This window comes from Macrobrachium nipponense, chromosome 2, assembly GCF_015104395.2.
Source record: "Macrobrachium nipponense isolate FS-2020 chromosome 2, ASM1510439v2, whole genome shotgun sequence".
Taxonomy (NCBI): Eukaryota; Metazoa; Arthropoda; class Malacostraca; order Decapoda; family Palaemonidae; genus Macrobrachium; species Macrobrachium nipponense.
In genome coordinates, this window is record NC_087201.1 from 90,969,904 (window position 1) to 90,984,616 (window position 14,713).

Here is a 14,713-nt window from a genome sequence, read left to right on the forward strand (position 1 = left end):
TTTGTTTATATCGACGGCCGTCGTCTGCGGCGCTGATGCGTGGGTGATTTGAAAACAACACTCGGATACCAATTCACGTTGAATTTAAATTTTTGCGTTTTTTAAGCATTTTTAAATATTTTCTAGCTCACATTAAATCGAAAACATGTTAAATAAACACATTAATTGAGAGGTGAATGTACATACTGGCATTTCATTCTGGTGGCTTTTTTACATTTTTTTGAATCTTGTTTTTTATGATTACTGTACCATCAGATGCATAAGATATGTACAGTTGGACACAGGTTTACCTGTTACACCTTCCTGAGAGACATTGAAAAATAATATGATAACAGTTTACTGAGGGGGATGGGGGAAGGACTCTTTCTCTGTTAGCAAGAGTTCCACCAATAAGCTCTGGAGTTCTTTTAGGGGGAGGAGTCATTAGGTATGAGTGGAGAAAGACACACACACATGGAGTGAAAAAAAGAAATCTGAGCAGGTTATATTGCTGTAACTAAGATTACTGTCTCACTTTTAATATAAGTTTGTTTATTAAGTTTCCATTTAACCACCGTGTCTATTATTACATATCACTCCTATTCATTACACAATACTTAAAATTTACCAAAATTTTAAAGTTGATATTGGCAAAAATCACGAACATCATAACAGGATATTTTAACCTTATCACGTAAGCCAAGTTTACAGTTGGTTGCAGTGTATTTCCTACAATTACTATTATAGGAAGCCATAAAGAGCAGCACAGCAGCATGCTCTCTCTCTCTCTCTCTCTCTCTCTCTCTCTCTCTCTCTCTCTCTCTCTCTCTCTCTCTCTCTCTCTCTCTCATTAGCTAACTTAAAGTGACATGATGTCATCAAGAAATACCACTGCTCTAAATATGCAGATCTGATATGTCATTAAGACCCTCTAATCTTGACTAAACTAATTACATATACTATATATATATATATATATATATATATATATATATATATATATATATATATATATATATATATATATATATATATATATATATTCACACACACACACAGTGGACCCCCTGTATTCGTATTCTCCAGATTCGCGGACTCACTGATTCGCTGATTTCTCTCTGGGCCATGTCTACCCATTATTTGCGGGGGATTCGCCTGTTCGCGGGATTTTTCTGGCAAAAATAATTGCTAATTAGTGTATTTTGATATTATTTCCATGACTAAATACATTTTTATGGTACAAAAAGGATTTACTAATTTTCAAATACTAATATTGATTAAAACTGTATTAGTAAGTTCAATAAGATTAAATGATATCACATAATAATAAAAATATTAATTCTCCTCTCTCTCTCTCCTCTCTCTCTCGTCCTCTCTCTCTCTCTCTCTCATCTCTCTTAGTGTCTCTCTCTCTCTCTCTCTCTCTCACAGAGATGTATGTTTTTTTTTGTATGATAAATAAATGATTTACTATTTTCAAATATTAATATTAATGTACGTATACAGCAATAATATCAATTCATTAAAGAAAATACTAATGTGAGTTAGTAAGGTTTTAGTTTATAAATTTGAAAAATTATGTAAGAATGAAGGAAATCCCAGTCTTCTCTGTCAAACTCCAGGTACTAAAGCTGTCAATTATCAAGTAATGGGACTGGAGGGTGAGGAGCTGTTGTGTTGTTGCCACCAAGTGTTTCTCTCTCTCTCTCTCTCTCTCTCTCTCTCTCTCTCTCTCTCTCTCTCTCTCTCTCTCTCTCTCATTTACTGAGACTCAAGAATTTTCTTAGTACATGTAATATATGTTTTTAATACTTTCAAATAATAATAATGAGGACCTTGCAGGATATCAAAAGCTTTCTGCTTTGTATTTTAAATAACAGGGTCAAACAGACATTATTGTGGATTTACTTTTCCATTTTATTTTATTAACTCATGTGATTATGAGGTTTCTTTGAGTAATAATAATAATAATAATAATAATATAACTATAATTACAAAATTCATATTACTTGATAGTATTTTAAAGAAATACAATAATCTATCCATTTCACAATTTTAATTAATGATAATCTCTCTCTCTCTCTCTTGCTTGGTGAGACGTTCCCGCGTGAAGTCAGATTAATCAACAGATATCACAAGTTTAACATACGTCTAGAATTTGAGAAATATCTAGAAGTGTTCGTGAACTATCGGTGATAAGATTAGTGTGAAAATAGTAGGATAAAGTGTCTTCTAAGTTAGTTTAACAAGTGAAATACTGTAAATCAGAACAAGATGGCAGTAAGTTCCAACTGCGGTAAGAAATGGCAAAATTTAGCTTGCTTGGCAGATTCTCAATACGATGAGGTAGCAGGAAGGGAACTGGCATTTCTCATATATGAGATCAGCAACAGTCCTAACCAAAAAGATACAAAGGCATTCTTAGATATATTAGAAGGATATAATCCTTCAAACTGGCAACAAAATCAACTGGAAAACATCTTGAAAATAATTGAAGAAGTTCCAAATAAAATCCAAGTGGTCAAGAGACTCATAAAGAAAATATACATAAACCAACATATTCCGACAAAGAAAATGAATAAGGTGAACCTTGTGAATATCCTAATTGATGCATTAGGAAAAAGAATGCCAAAAGCATGCAAGCTGTGTAAGGTGTGGTATAGCATAGTTAATCCACAAAACCTAATCAGAAGATGTGCTGCATGCAACATTCCGACCCATCCACAGTGTGCTGAGGTAATGCAAGATATGAGAAAAGATACAAGAATATTTTGTTCAACATGTCTATCGTGGATAGACAATGTTATTAAATCAAGATTGAATGTACAAATAGTTGAGGATGAAGAAGAAGAGGAAGAGGAAGAAGAAGAGGAAAACGGAAGTGAAGTAAACAAAACTGAAATGACAGAAAAAAATATGGAAAACAAAGAACAAGATAAAAGTATGGATGCAGAGATACTCATTGATACATATGAGGCAATAAAAGCAGCATACTTACGAAGAAATAAATTACGATATGACAACACAAAAGAAAACCATCCGAAGAGGCTCTACCCAGATCTACACAATGACGGGAAAGAGGAAAAAATAGACAAAAAAGACAAAGTCTGCAACCTTTTGAAAAGAGGGAATTGCAGATTTGGAGAAAGATGTTACTACAAACATCCTAAGGTATGTCACAACTATGAAATATATGGTAAATGTGCATACCTAGATGGCTATGAGGATGAATGGAGAGATCTGCATCCAAAAATATGCAAAAACCTGAAAGAAGGAAAAGGATGTAAGTTTTACAAAAAATGTAAATATATGCACCCTGTAGCCATGAATTATAATCAAATAAATAATCAATCAAGTAATAAAATCCAAAATAAGAAAGAAACAAGTAAAGAGAGGAATAAAGAATATCAGGTAAAAGAAAAAAAGCAACGAGATATGCAGAGATGTCAGCAAAAAATTTCAAAGCATCAGCTCCAAAATTCTACTCAAGAGATAATAACTGTATTTATTATGCAAGAGGATATTGCAGAAACAGAGAAAATTGCAGATTCAGTGACAAAATTAATAATTATGATGAAGGAAGATCAAATATGGAAAAACAGTTAGATTTTTTAATGTCAGAATTTTCTGGAAATGAAAAAAGAACAACATACCAGAAACAGGAAAGAGACATGGGAACAATCCTTATTACTACCATATTAAATGAAGGACACAAACGCAGAAACCATCATAGTGATGAATGCGCAGGGTTTAGTTACGAGTAACTCAAAAAGAAAAATAGAGTACTTAGAAGAACTAACCCAAATTGAAAAGAAAATAGATAGATATGAATATAAGTGAAACCTGGTATTCCCAAGAGACTGGGAATGATCAAATAAAAGGGTTCCAAACTTATAGATCAGATAGAAAAAATAGGAATCAAGGGGGAACTGCAATATATGGGAAAGACAAAAAACAAGGAAAAATATATGAGAAATATAGTAACTCAGAATGTGTACTAATAGCGGTAGAATTTGAATCTGAAAAATTAATGAACATAGTAATATATAGACCTCCTAATACTAAAGAGTTTGACTTAATAATAGAAAAATTGGATGATATATGTAGAAATCACAAGGACTGGACTATTCTCCCATCTGGAGACTTTCAACTTTCCTTTCGTAGACTGGAAAGAACGAATAGGAGATTGTGGTTGTACTTATACATATAAAAGAGAGTAATAGTAGTGCAGAAGATAAGAGGCAATCGAAAAGCTATTAGATATGCTACTAGAATACAAAACATTCAACAAATAAATCACCTACCAATAAGAAAGGAAAATACTTTAGACCTAGTATTTGTGAACGAGATGAATTATGTTGAAGAAATAATAGTTTATGATGCGAGTATTTCAGACCATAATGTCATAGAATTAACAGTCCATACCAAAGCAAGTGAAAACAGAGATAAGCAAGAAATGAAAACATGGGAAGGATATGGAAAATACAACTTCTACAGTAAAATTATAAAATGGTCAGAAATAAATGAAGAATTAAACAAAGATTGGGATAACATTTTCGTAAGTGATGACATAAGGGTAAATACGGAGATATTATATAAAATATTAGAGAAAATAGTGGATAAATATATACCGAAGAAGAAAAGTAAACATCAGTCATGCATACCAAGAGACAGAAGGATCTTGTTCCAGAAAATCAGAAAGTGGAAAAAAGGTCTTGCAAAAGAAAAAAATGCATGGAAAGTTATAGAACTAAAAAGTAAGATAGAAAATGCAGAACAAAGATTATACACAATCAAAAGAAAATGAAAAACGGGACTTGGAAGAAAAAACCCTAATAAATATCAAGCAAAAACCCCAAAACTATTATACTCATACGCGAAAAAGATGAATAAAAGAAGAATAGAAAGAGGCCCTCTAAGAATTGAAGGGAGATTAACGAATGAAAAAAAGGAAATTTGCAACATATTGGCAGAACGATATAAGAGAGAATTCATCCCTAGAATAGATAATGAAGATAATGATATAGAAGTAAGGGACGAAAATAGTGAATATTTAGCTGACATAGATATTAATGAAGCTGATATTGTGCAGGCTATTAATGAAATTAAAAAATGGAGCTGCGGCAGGGCCTGATGGAATTCTGCTATTTTGTTAAAGAAAGTAGTTCATTCTGTCGCAAAGCCACTTGCAATATTATTAAGACAAAGTGTAGATACAGGCAAGATTTATGATGAGCACAAATTAGCATATATTACCCCTAATTTCAAAAAAGTGGATCAAGACTAGAGGCAAGTAATATAGGCCTGTGAGTAAACTACATCACATATTATGAAAGTGTATGAAAGGGTAATGAAGAAAAATATTATGAAACATTTAATAAAAAATCACTTGTTTAATATAGGACAACATGGTTTCGTACCCAGAAAAAGTACACAAACCCAATTGTTAGTCCACCGTGAGAACATATTCAAAAATATGAAAAGCGGAAATGAAACAGATGTGGTTTATCTAGACTTTGCAAAAGCTTTTGACAAAGTAGACCATAATATATTAGCGAAGAAAATTAGAAAACACAATATCGTGGATAAAGTAGGAAGATGGTTAAAAGAATTTTTACACAACAGGAAAACAGATAGTTATTGCAAACGATGAGAAATCGGATGAAGCCAAGGTAAGATATGGGGTGCCACAAGGTACGGTGTTAGCTGCAATACTGTTTGTTATTATGATTGAAGACATAGACAGTAATGTTAAGGATTCGGTAGTGAGTAGTTTCGCTGATGACACAAGAATAAGTAGAGAAATTACTTGTGATGAAGATAGGAATGCTCTACAAAGAGACCTTAACAAAGTATATGATTGGGCAGAGGTAAATAGGATGGTATTTAACTCTGATAAATTTGAATCAATAAATTATGGAGACAGAGAAGGAAAGCTATATGCATATAGGGGACCTAATAATGAGACAATCACAAATAAGGAAGCAGTTAAAGACCTTGGTGTGATGATGAATAGGAACATGTTATGCAATGATCAAGTAGCAATTCTTTTGGCAAAATGTAAAGCAAAAATGGGAATGTTGTTACGGCACTTCAAAACAAGAAAAGCTGAACACATGATTATGCTTTATAAAACATATGTTCGTAGTCCACTTGGAAAGAATTCTATTGGCAATATGATATGGTACCCACACTATCAAAAGGATATTGCACAAATAGAGAGTGTACAAAGGTCCTTTACAGCTAGAATAGAAGAAGTTAAGGACCTTGACTACTGGGAAAGACTACAATCCTTAAAATTATATAGTCTAGAAAGGAGAAGAGAATGCTAAATGATAATTCAGGCATGGAAACAGATAGAAGGAATAGCAGAAAACATCATGGAACTAAAAATATCAGAAAGAGCAAGCAGGGGTAGATTACTAGTGCCCAAAACGATACCAGGAAAAATAAGGAAAGCACACAAGACATTAATCCACTACGCACCAGCATCGATAATGCAGCGTCTATTCAATGTGTTGCCAGCTCATCTGAGGAATATATCAGGAGTGAGCGTAGATGTGTTTAAGAATAAGCTCGACAAATATCTAAACTGCATCCCAGACCATCCAAGATTGGAAGATGCAAAATATACCGGAAGATGTACTAGCAACTCTCTGGTAGACATTAGAGGTGCCTCACACTGAGGGACCTGGGGCAACCCGAACGAACTGTAAGGTCTGTAAGGTATGGTAAGGTCTCTCTCTCTCTCTCTCTCTCTCTTCTCTCTCTCTCTCTCTCTCTCTCTCTCTCTCTCTCTCTTACTGAGATGAGATCATTTTTATGGTACATGTATGTAATAAGTTTATTATTAATTTTCCAATAATAATACTATAATATGTATAACAATAATACTATACTGTAATTACAAAATTCATATGTGAGTATCTTAAATACAGTAATCTTTCCCTTTCACTCTTTTAAATACTGTAAAGACAGTCCTCTCCTCTCTCTCTCTCTCTCTCTCTCTCTCTCTCTTTCTGGATGTCTCTCTCTGTCTCTCTCTCTCTCTCTCTCTCTCTCTCTCTCTCTCTCTACTGTACTATGGTTTAGGATTACTTTGAAATTATATTAACACAATTTCTAAGATTAATATATTAATATGATAATAATTTAAGGTAAATTTGATGTAGGATGTCACATAAGGCATACAATTGGTGTTTCTATTTCTTCCTTCTTTTATCTCTCTCTCTCTCTCTCTCTCTCTCTCTCTCAGGAAAAGAATTGATATACAGACAAGCATAATTGTTCAGTCCTCTCTTTCTCTCTTCTCTGGAAAAGATATACGTATTTATCGTAAGGAGTTATTCTCTCTCTCTCTCTCTGTTATTGGATGCTTATATATTTCTAATGGTAAAATGTTTAAGATGACTTTGAAATGATATTAATAATACCAGCTCAATGGTATGTTTGACATAGGATGATACTTTAAGCATATGTACATTTGGTATTTGAACTTTCAAGATAGGCAGATACAGTAGTACCTCAAGATACGAAATTAATCCGTTCCGAGGCGCCCTTCGTATCATGAGGTTTTCGTATCTTGGACCACATTTTACATGTAAAATGGCTAATCGGTTCCAAGCCCTCCAAAAACACCCCAGTAAATTTCATAATAAAGCTAAATTGACCTATAAACAATGAAATAGTACTACAACAATTTGGACCATTCAATACCTAAATTAATAACAAAATGCAAAATAACCTGTAAATAAAGTGTATATTAGTGTACATGGTAACAAGAAATATACTGTACGTAAAATGTGGAAGCTTACCTTTCGGGTGAGGCTATCTCCGAAAGTAGCGGCAGAGGAGGAGGAGGGCAAACGGCAGATAACGTATATACGTACGTACAATTAACTTTACGAAAACACATAAAATAATGTAAGGAAAACTAAAACTAAAATTTACGAAACACATTAACAAAACTGTAACACTTAACTTTACAAAAAACTAAAAATTAATTTTTTTTTTTTTTTTTTTTTTTTTTTTTTTTTTTTTTTTTTTTTTTTTTTTTTTTTTTTTTTTTTTTTTTTTTTTTTACATAGGCTTTTTTTTTTTTTTTTTTTTTTTGTTTTTTTTTTTTTACAGAATTTCAACTTCACCACTTTCAATGTTCTGTTTATCACTTGGTTCTTCAGTTTTGCTTTCAACTTTCTTTTTTTCATCACTTTGTTCTTCCTTTTTGCTTTCAACTTTCTGTTTTTTATCACTTGGTTCTTCCTTTTTGCTTACTCCTGCTAATGCTGAAGGCCTCTTTAAAAAATAACGATTCAAGGAAGATTGCTTCTGCCTACTTTTCACAATGTTCCTGAAACGACTCAGGCAAACGTCATCGAACTGCGCAAGCATACGACCTGTGTGAGCCTTTTCGGGGTGTCTTTTTTTCGATAAACGATTGCACTTTATTACAATAGGGTCCTCCTCCTCTTCCTCGACGCTGCTAGAGAACTCCTCTTGAACGACGTTATGTTGCATGGCCTCCAACTCCTTCAGGTCATCCGTCGTAAGCTCCTCTTGGTGCTCCTCGAGAAGGTCGTTGATGTCGTCCTCGTCGACGACCAGCCACATGGACTTGCCGAGTGCAACGATCTCATCAAGATCTGGTTGGGAAACAGTTTCGGGATCGCCAACTGTTTCGGACTCTGCAGCACCAGCTTCGCCAACTTCGAATCCCTCGAAGTCTCGGGCGGATACGGCATCAGGCCAGAGTTTCCTCCACGAGGAATTCAAGGTTCGCCTCGAAACCTCCTGCCAAGCTTGGTCGATGAGTCGGATACAAATGACGATGTCGAAATGCTCCTTCCAAAATTGACACAAGGTGAGGTTTGTGGTATCGGTGATGTCCTGTGAAAACATCCTCTTGAAAAAGATGTTTCGTGTACAGCTTCTTAAAGTTCGCTATCACTTGCTGGTCCATGGGATGGAGGAGAGGGGTGGTGTTGGCGGAAGAAGAAGAATCTCAACGAAGGAATACTCTGCTTGGATATCTTCCTTGAGGCCAGGAGGGTGGGGAGGGCCATTGTCCAACACCAGCAGACATTTCAGGGGGAGGCGCTTCTCTTCCAAAAAATTTCTTCACTGTCGGGCCGAAATACAGATTTACTCACTCGGTGAACAAAAGCCTCATTACCCAGGCTTTTGCATTAGCCCTCCACATCACTGGAAGCTTCTCCTTCAGCATTTTGTGGGCCTTGAAGGCTCGAGGAGTCTCGGAATGATAGACCAGTAGGGGCTTCACCTTGCAATCCCCACTGGCGTTGGAACAAAGTGCGAGCTTCTTCTCTTCCTCCGTGATGTACGTCCGACAAGGCATTTTTTTTCCAAAAAAGGCCAGTCTCATCACAGTTGAAAATCTGCTAAGAACTGTAGCCTTCCTTGGTCATCATCTCGTCGAAAGTTTTCTTAAATGCTTCGTCCGCTTTCGTGTCCGAGCTGGCAGCCTCCCCATGCCGCACCACCGAATGGATGCCAGTCCGTTTACGGAATTTCTCGAACCAGCCATGCGAAGCCTTGAACTCTGGGGTTGGCGTTGAAGTCTCTTCCCCTCTGTTGTCTTCCGCCTGCACAATCAAATTGCCAAAAATAGCGCTGGCCTTGGGGGCAATTGCCGTCTCCGTTACCGTATCGCCAGCGATTTGTTTGTCTTTTATCCAGACGAGGAGCAGCCATTCCATCTCGTCGTGCATGTGGCTCCTCTTGCTGGACAAAATAGTGATGCCCTTCGACGGTGTAGCTGCTTTGATGACATCCTTCTGTTTAAGGATGGTGCATATTGTCGACGGATTACGGCTGTATTCCTTTGCGATCACACTCAATCGCATACCAGCTTCGTACTTCTTGATGATCTCCATCTTTGTCTCCAAAGCGAGCATGCACTTCTTTCCGTGAATTTCAACTTTCTTGGGACCCATGACTACGTTATCTTGTACGTATAAGTTACACAATAAAGTTTTCGCACAACACGATAATACGTAATGCAACCAAATCACTTAACGAATTTATGTTACTAAATGAAATCTTTGGACTGAACGAATGCCGCGTGCATACGATAAAGATGTTGGTACGAAGTGGCTGAGGTAGGCATGCCACCACGTACGTATAAGATGCATGATGGGAGGGATGCTGTCCAATAGGAGAGAAGGATCTCATGGCGGTGACTAGCATCAGGAACCAATGGGAAAGCAGGAGGATGGTGGCGAGTCTACTAGTACTAAGATAGCGACACGCAGCGCGAGTTTCAAAATTGTTCCAGTGGTTCGGGCGAATCTTGGACTTTCAGAAACCTTTCGTATCTTGAAAACTTTTCGTATGTAGAGCCGTTAAATTTTTCGCATTGGCTTTCGTATCTCGAGTTTTTCTTAAGTTGAGCCTTTCGTATCTCGAGTTTTTCATAAGTTGATCCTTTCGTATCTCGAGGTACCACTGTATAGGCATTTTTAGGAGGGAGTTCTAACTATTTGCGGGTTTGAGCTATTCATTGGGGTGCCTGGTACACATCCCCCGCAAATACAGGGGAACACTGTATATAATATAATATATATATATGTGTGTATATATATATATATGTTGTGTGTGTGTGTGGTATATATATATATATATATATATTATATATATATATATATATATATCTTATATATATAATGTATATCTATATGTATATATAATTATAATATATATATATAACATGTATATCTATATGTTATATATAATATATATATATATACATGTATATCTTATATTTATATATATATAGATATATATATGTATATATTATATATGTATATATATATATATATATATATATATATAATATATATGATAGATATATATATTATATATATATATGTGTGTGTGTGTGTGTATGTGTATGTATATATATATATGTATGTATATATATATATATATATATATATATATATATATATAGATATATATATATTATATATATATATATAGATATATATGTATATTTATATATATATATATATATATATATATATGTATCTATATATATATATATATATATATATATATTATGTGTGTGGTGTGTGTGTGTGTTGTGTGTGTGTGTGTGAATCTATATATACGTATATATAATATATGTGTATGTATATATATATATATATATATATATATATATATATATATATATATATATATATATATATATATATATATATATATGTCTGGTAAAAATGTTCTGTAACAACAGAATTCTATCTAATAAAAGGAGCTCATAAAAACACCAAAATGTAGAGAGAAAAGTACTATATTTCAGAGACTGCTGTCTCTCTCTTCAGGTATATGAATGAGAAAAGTTTACAGAAAAGGTGGTATTTATACCCAGAGATCCGTCCACAAGTAAGCCAGTTTAGGTCATCCCTGCTGATAATCTTCCTTTAATCTTCTTAAGTGTTGGTTGAATGAAAACTTCGTCGACGACATCTGAAATCCACGCGCCTTTTGAGATGTTCATTACCTGCTTCTCTTTTATTAAGGCCGATTCCATCATTTGACTCTTGTACCGGCAGTTGCTGCTATAAATTACATGTGACAAATTCCAGTTTATTCTATGGTTATGTTCATTTATATGGTTGAAAATAGCCGAGTTCTGTTGTCCATACCTAACTGACCGTTTGTGTTGTATTAATCTCTGGGGAAGTGATTTACCTGTAAATCCGATGTAAGATTGGTCACAGTCCTGGCATGGGATCTCATAGACCCCAGAGTCTTTGGGAGATGTCTTTTGTTGGACGTTAATCAGGGATTTGGCTAAGGTGTTTGGGTTGGTAAATGCAAAAGGGTTGGATTTCCCAAGGGTGTGGGTTACTCTCTTAATCGTCTCCCAGAGAGAGAGAGAGAGAGAGAGAGAGAGAGAGAGAGAGAGAGAGAGAGAGAGAGAGAGAGAGAGAGAGAGAGAGAGAGAGAGAAGTTAAGGTGTCTGAGACTTTCAACACCTTCACTGAGTTTTTGGGTATATTCAATCAAGTGCTGCTGCACTTCTCTTTATAGCTTCCCATTACAGTATTTGTAGGAAACGCACTGCAACCAATACCGTAAACTTACCTTATGTGACAAGGTTAAAATATCCTGTTATGATGTTTGTGATTTTTGTTAATACCAATATAATTTTTAAATTTTTATAAATTTAAAGTATTGTGTAATAAATATGACTGATGTATAATAATAGACAGTGGTATGATAACGCCTTAGTCGAAACTTAAATAGAATCTTAATAAACAAACTTATATTAAAAGTGAGACAGTAATCTTAGTTCCAGCGATAAACCTGCTCATATTTTTTTTTTTACTGTTGTGTGTGTGTCTCTCCAACCAGACCTAATGACTCCTCCCACTAAAAGAACTCCAGAGCTTATTGGTGGAACTCTTGCGAACAGAGAAATAGTCCTCCCCCCATCCCCCTCAGTAAACACTGTTACCATATAATATTTTGAAGTCTCTCAACAAGGTGTAACAGGTAAACCTGTGTCCAACTGTACCATTCACTAGTAATTAGTAAATGAATGTATATACTACTCTCTCTCTCTCTCTCTCTCTTTTGCTGGATTCACAGGAATGCAGTATTGAAATGAACTAAGTAATCTTGGCATTTTTGCCTATATAATAGTGATTGTATTTACTGTACTCCTTCGTGAATATAGACAGCTTTGGTTTCTTCAAGTCATGGTTTTTTTAATGGTGGTAATAGGAATAGTGAATGTAGTAGTATGGTGGTATTTGTAACACACTTAATGTTAATGTTTTTGAGTATTAAGCCCAATTTTACAAATGAAATTTCACTCTCTTTTATGATAGCTGTATTTCCCACGTCAGGCAGGAGGATGATGGAGTGTGAAAAGTAATTAATTAATAGGTTCGTTTAGTTTGAACCGTCTATTGACCCATACCTTTTGGGTGGTTTTAGTGTCTATAGTTTTCTGTTCAGTTTTTTCAGTCATTGGCCTGTGAGGACACATTGGAGAGTGTTTACAATTTTTTTGTCATTACAGGCAGTCAGTGGCTTACGATGGGTTCGGCTTATGATGTTCCAAGGTTACAACGCTTTTCAATTATATTCACCATAAATTATTTCCAGATTTACAACGCATGGTCCAGGGTTATGACGCCGATCTGACGGAAGAAATATGACTCCAGAAATGCAAAATAATCAATATTTGAAGTTTTTTACTATGAAAAATCCAATGAAAATGCAGTTTACATAGTTTTTGATACAGCCAAAGAATTAAAAGTAAGGTTTTCTTGGGATTTGTCAATTTTCTGGCTTACAATGATTTCGGCTTACGACGCGTCTCAAGAACAGAACCCCTGTCGTAAGCCGGGGACTGCCTGTACATATATAGGCTGTCATCTAAAGAGGAGAAAGATAAGATGTTTTAAGTCTGTAAGGTAAGGGGGTGCAATACACAAATGTGTAAAGTGTAGGTTCACAGATGTGTAAAGTGTAGGAACAAGGATTGTTGTGGTCAATGTATTGGTTGATCAGATGAAATAATGCATATTTATTTGAAGTGTAAGCAGATAAAAATAGGAAAAGACAGAACAAACATCCTAACTCTAGGACAGGAAGTGAGGTTAGGAGTAAGAGTTTTTTTATCTTTTCACAGCCTTTCAGATAGCAGCTCTTCATGCTCTCCCTTTTTTCCTAGTAATGACTCCAAAATTTTATTCTCCTCTCAAAGCTCCCCTGTATTGTTCAGGATATGAGGTTTGGCAAATTAGGAGCTTATGTAGCTATATTAGGGGGTACATTTAAAAAGGTTATGGAGGTAACCTCCTGGATATTTAGTCGTCCTTTTTCAGGTTCCCCCTTGTGGCAAAGAAAGTGCCAATCTCCTGCCTCCCTGTTAGCTGTACCTTAGTCATGCCTTGTGATGCTCGTATTGTTGGAGGTACAGGGAAATGGGGTGTGTCCAGAAGTTGGAGCAGTTTGTGTCCGTTGCCTTCTTCCTCTGGCCAACCTGGCACGTACCATGTACAGATTGGCACTCGGTGCACTCGGCCACTAAAAGATAATCATGGCAAGATCAGTCAAAGTTCGTGTGAGCATGAGGTAGATATACTAGGTAAGGATAAGCACTCACTCAGTATCTGATTCTGTATCCCCTAGACTGTGTACTCCTAGCAGTCCCCATCCAGGATCTTCCTGTAGTCTTCCTTTGCAAGGGGATTTGATATTCTCTAGGAGGTGTTTTCCTGATGGTATGAGTTCACCTGACATCGGAAGCTCTCTTGCCAGAAGATGCTCGCCTACTATTGGACATGTGCTGGACAATGCTGAACACCTCCCTAGCACTAGGCGAAGACGCTTACATTCTTCTTCTTAGTCTCCCAGGTAATCTGGCTGTGCCAGTTTGTCTTCACATTTTTTGTCTGAGGTGAGGGAGTTTCATGCAAGTAGCTGTAAAGTGTGTGAATCCATTTGTTCTCCACGTTCTTTTTGTAGGCATTCTTACCAACTTTTGACACCTCATAAGACAGTGCTAGTTTCTTATGCAGATTGGAGAAGTAGGGGTTCTGTTGTTCATCTTGTTCTATCTTGATGTCGCCAGTGCCATTACGTAGGGCACAGATACCTCATTTTACTTCCCGCTGTCCTCAGGCATTGCGCTTCTATTCTCGGTCTTCTTTTTTGTTGTCTTAGGCAACACCTGAGCATTCTAGGAAATTTCTTC

General features: G+C 35.7%; 1 protein-coding gene across 1 annotated transcript in view; it reads left to right on the forward strand.

The window, feature by feature from the left end:
* LOC135221248 (diphthine--ammonia ligase-like) overlaps positions 1-14,713 on the forward strand; it is a 133,847-nt gene that overhangs the window by 10,007 nt on the left and 109,127 nt on the right. The gene's annotated exons all lie outside the window — the stretch shown is intronic.